We start from the raw sequence: 5272 nt of genomic DNA, 5'->3' as shown, positions 1-5272 counted from the left end.
ATAGCCATCCTAAGAGATGTGAGGTGACATCTCTCTTGGATTTTGTTTTGCATTTTGCTGATGATTAGTGATGTTGAGCACCTTTTCAAGTACTTTCTGGTCATTTGTTTGTCTTCTTTGGAAAAATGTCCATCCAGGTCCTTTGGCTCATGTTTAATCAGATTATTTGAGTTTTTTTGCTATTGAGTTATATGAGTTTCTTATATATTCTGGATATTAACCTCTTATCAGACACATGGTTTACAAATATTTTCTCTCATTCTGTAGGTTGCCTTTTCATTTTGTAGACTGTTTCTTTTGCCATATGGACACTTTTTAGTTTGATGTAGTCCCACTTGTTGATTTTTGCTTTGTTGTGTGTGCTTTTGGTGTTAGATCACAAAATTCCTTGCTAAGACTGATGTCAAGGAGATTTTCCCCACGTTTTTTTCTAGGGGTTTTATGGTTTCAGGTCTTACATCCAAATTCTTAACCCATTTTGAGTTAATTTTAATGAGTGATGCAAGATACAGGTTCAGTTTCATTCTTTTGCTTGAAATTGCGTGTGAATATCAGTTTTTTCATCATCATTTATTGAAGAGACTATCCTTTCCCCATTGAGTATTCTTGGCACCCCTGTCAAATATTTGTTGGCCGTAGACATTTGGGTTTACTTTTGGACTCTTGATTCTGTTACATTGGTCTATGTATGTTTTTATGCCCATACCATAAAGTAAAAGCATCCTTGTCTTGCTCCTGACCTTAGAGGGAAAACTTTCAACCTTTCACCATTGAGTATGATGGGTTTGTCATATATGGCCTGTATTATTTTGAGCTATGTTCCTTCTATACCTAATTTGTTCAGAGTTTTGATCATTAATGGATGTTGAATTTTGTCAAATGCTTTTACTGCATCTATTGAGATGACTCTACAATTTTTATCATTTATTCTATTAATTTAGTATATCACATTTATTGACTTGCATATGTTGAACCATCCTTGCATCCCGGGGATAATTCCCCCTTCATCATGGTGTATGATCCTTTTAACGACTGTTGAATTCAGTTTACTAGTATTTTACTGAGAATTTTTGCATCTATATTGGTCAGGGATATTGGCCTGTAGTGTTCTTTTCTTGTAGTATTCTTGTTCAGCTTTGGTAACAGGATAATGCTGGCCTCGTAAAATAAGCTTGGGAGTATCCCTTTCTCCTTAAACTTTTGGAAGAGTTGGAGAAGAAATCGTGTTAATTCTTCTCAAATGTTTGGTAGAATTCACCATTGAAGCTATCTGGTGCTGGGCTTTTCCTTATTGGGATATTTTAAATTACTGATTGAATCTCCTTACTTATTATAGGTATTTCCAGATTTTCTATGATTCTGGATAGTTTGTGTGTTTCTAGGAATTTATCTTTTTCTCCTAGGTTGTAGAATTTGTTGGTATATAATTGTTCATAGTAGTCTCTTGTGATGCTTTGCATTTGCGTGATATCAGTTATAATGTTTCTTGTTTCATTGACAGTTTTATTGGAATGCTCTCTCTTTCATTCTTGGTAAGTGAAGCTAAAGGTTTGTCAATTTTGTTTATCTTTTCAACAAACTAACTCTTCGTTTCATTCATCTTTTCTGTTGTTTTTCTATTCTCTATTTCACTGATTTCTGCTCTGATCTTTCTTATCTCCTTCTTTCTGTTGACTTTGGGCTTAGTTTGTTCTTTTTCTAGTTCTTTGAGGTGTGAAGTTAGGTTGTTTATTTGGGAGCTCTCTCTTTTTTAATGTAGGCATTTATTGCTATCAACCTCCCTCTTAACACGGCTTTTGCTGCATCCCGTAAGTTTTGGTATGTTGTATTTCCACTTTCATTGTTTTCAAGATAGCTTTTTAATTTCCCTTTGGATCCATTTCTGACTCTTTGGTTGTTCAGGACTGTGTTGTTTAATTTTCACATATTTGTTAATTTCCACTTTCCCTCCTATTACTGATTTCTAGTTTCCTACCACATTGGTTAAAAAGATACTTGGTATGATTTCAGTATTTTCAAATTTGCTAAGACTTGTTTTGTGACCTAAAATACGATCTTTCTGGGAAAATGTGTTGTGTGCACTTGTAAAGGATAGAATTCTGCTGTTTTTGGAAGGAATGTTCTGTATCTGAGTCCATTTGGTGTAAAGTATAATCCAAGTCTAGTGTTTCCTCAGTGGTTTTCTGTTTGGATGGTCTCTCTATGGTTGAAAGTGAGGTATTGAAGGCCTCTATTATTATTGCATTGTTGTCTATTTCTCCCTTCAGAACTGTTGGTATTTGCTTAATACCCAGGTGCTATGATGTTGGATGGATATTTTCACAATTCTTTTATCCTCTTGATGAATTGACCCCTGTTTCATCATAATGACCTTCTTTGCCTCTTGTTCCAATTTTTGATTTAAATCTATTTTGTCCGATATATATTTTTTTACCCCTACATTTTTATTGGTTTCTATTTGCGTGAAATATCTTTTTCCATCCCTGAACTTTGAGCCTGTGTGTCCTTAAAGCTGAAGTATCTCTTCTAGGCAGCATTTAGTTGAGTCCTCTTTTTTTTTTTAATCCATAAAGCCACCCTATGCCTTTTGATTGGGTAATTTAATCCATTTACATTTAGAGTAATTATTGATAAGTAAGGACTTACTACTGCCATCTTGTTAATTGTTTTCTGGCTGTATTGTAGTTCCTTCTTTCCTTTCTTCCTCTCTTGCTGTCGTTTTCTTTTTGGGGGGAACTGATGACTTTCCATAGCAGTATACTTTGATTTCCTTCTCTTTATTTTGCATGTATCTATGATAGGTTTTTGTTTTGTAGTTATTTGAAATATCTCATAGATGTTGCAGTCTATTTTAAGATGATAACAACAACTTCTATTGCAAACAAAAACTGCCCTTATACTCTTCTTCCAACAGTTTTTTCATAACATGGTTTGCCTATTTTATATTGCATATCCATTAAATATTATTATTGCTTTAGCTATTTTTAATGCTTTTGTCCTCTTACCTTAATGCTAGAGTATACTATGCTTTCACGTTACTAATTAGCATCCTTTCATTTCAAGTTTAAGAACTTCTTTCAGAATTTCTTGTAAGGCAAGTCTAGTGGTGCAGAACTTCCTTAGCTTTTGTTTGTTTAGGAAAGTCTTTTACTTTCCTTTATTTCTGAAAGACGACTTTGCTGGGTAAAGTATTCTTCATTGGCAGTCTTTTTCTTTCAGCACATTACTTTTAAAATTTTACCTATTTATTTAAACATTGGCTTATAGCATTATATAAATTTCAGGTGTGCATCATTCTATTTCAGTTTCTCTGTAGACTACGTCATGTTCACCACCCAAAGACTATTTACCATCCATCACAGTACATGCTTGCCCTGTCTCCCCATTCCCCCTCCTCCCTTCTCCCTTCCCCTCTGAAAACCCAATCTAATTTCTGTATCTATGTGTTTGTTTATTTGCTGTTGTTGATTTTATCTTCCACCTATAAATGAGTTCATACTGTATTTGACTTTCTCTGTCTGACTTTTTTCACTTAGCGTAATACTCTCAAGTTCCATCCATGTTGTCACAAATGGCAAGATTTCATCTTTTTTTTATAGCTGAGTAGTATTTCATTTTGCACATATGCCACATCTTCCTCATCCATTCATCCCTTGATGGGAACCTATGTTGTTTCCAAGTTTTGGGTATTGTGAATCGTGCTGCAATGAACATAGGGGTGCATGTATCTTTACACATTCATGTTTTTGTATTCCTTGGATAAATACCCAGAAGTGGAATATCCGGATCATATGGTAGTTCTCTTCTTAATTTTTTTTGAGCATCTCCATACTGTGTTCCATAGTGGCTGCACCTGTTTGCATTCCCATCAGCCATGTATGAGAGTTCCCTTTCCTCCACATCCCCTCCAACACTTGTTATCTCTTGTTTTGTGAACAATAGTTTTCTGATGTGTCTGAGGTGATAACGCATTGTAGTTTTGATTAGCATTTCCCTAGTAATTAGTGATGTTGAACATCTTTTCATGTGCCTGTTGGCCATCTGTATATCTTCTTTGGAAAAATGTCTGTTCAGATCTTTTGTCCCTGTTTTAATTGGGTTGTTGTTTCTTTGTTGTTGAGATCTACAAGTTTTTGATATATTTTGGATAATAACCCTTATCAGATATGTGGTTTGAAAATACCTTTTCCCAATTATTAGGTTGTCTTTTCATTTTGTTGATGGTTTCCTTTGATGTGCAGAAGATTTTTAGGTTGATATAGTCACATTTGTTTATTTTTTCTTTTGTTTTCCTAACATCCTGCTGAGTCTGATGTCAAAGAGCATATTATCTATGTTTTCTTGAAGAAGTTTTATGGTTTCAGGTCTTACATTCAGGTCTTTAATCCATTTCAAGTTAACTTCTGTGTATGGTGTGAGATAATGGTCTACTCTCATTCTTTTTCCTGTGGCTGTTCAGTTTTCCCAACACCATTTACTGAAGAGAGTTTCCTTTCTCTATTGTACGTTCTTGGCTCCTTTGTTGAAGATTAGCTGTCCATAGATGTGTGGTTCTATTTCTGGGCTTTCAGTTCTGTTCTATTGATCTGTGTGTCTGTTTTTGAGCCAGAACGATGCTGCTTTGATTACTATAGCTTTGTAGTATGTTTGAAATCAGGCAGTGAGGTATCTCTAGCTTTGTTCTTTTTTCCTTTGGATTCCTTTGGATATTCAGGGTCTTTTGTTGTTCCATATAAAATTTAGGATTCTTTGCTCTATTTCTGTGAAAAATGTTGTTGGAAGTTTGACAGTGGTTGCATTGAATCAGTACATAGCTTTAGGTAGCACCAACATTTTAACTTTATCTATTCTTCCAATCCAAGAGCAAGGAATATCTTTTTATTTGTTTGTGTCTTCTTCAGTTTCTTTCAACATTGTTTTATAGATTTCATGGTACAAGTCTTTCACCTCTTTGGTTAAATTTATTCCTAGCTATTTTATTCCTTTTTTTTTTTTTTGCAACTGTAAATGGAATTGTATTCTTAATTTCTCTTTCTGCTACTTAGTCATTAGTGTATAGAAATACAACAGATTTTTGTATGTTGTTTTTGTATCCTGCAACTTTATTGTATTTGTTTGTTATTTCTACTAGGTTTTTGGTAGATTTTTAAGGATTCTGTTTATATAAAATCATGTCATCTGCAAATAATGACAATTTTACTTCTTCCTTTCCAATTTGGATCCCTTGTATATCTTTTTCTTGCTTGATTGCTCTGGTTAGGACTTCCAATAC

The sequence above is a fragment of the Equus quagga genome, unplaced genomic scaffold (assembly GCF_021613505.1).
Source record: "Equus quagga isolate Etosha38 unplaced genomic scaffold, UCLA_HA_Equagga_1.0 73943_RagTag, whole genome shotgun sequence".
Taxonomy (NCBI): domain Eukaryota; kingdom Metazoa; phylum Chordata; class Mammalia; order Perissodactyla; family Equidae; genus Equus; species Equus quagga.
Note: the sequence above shows the minus strand (reverse complement) of the source record.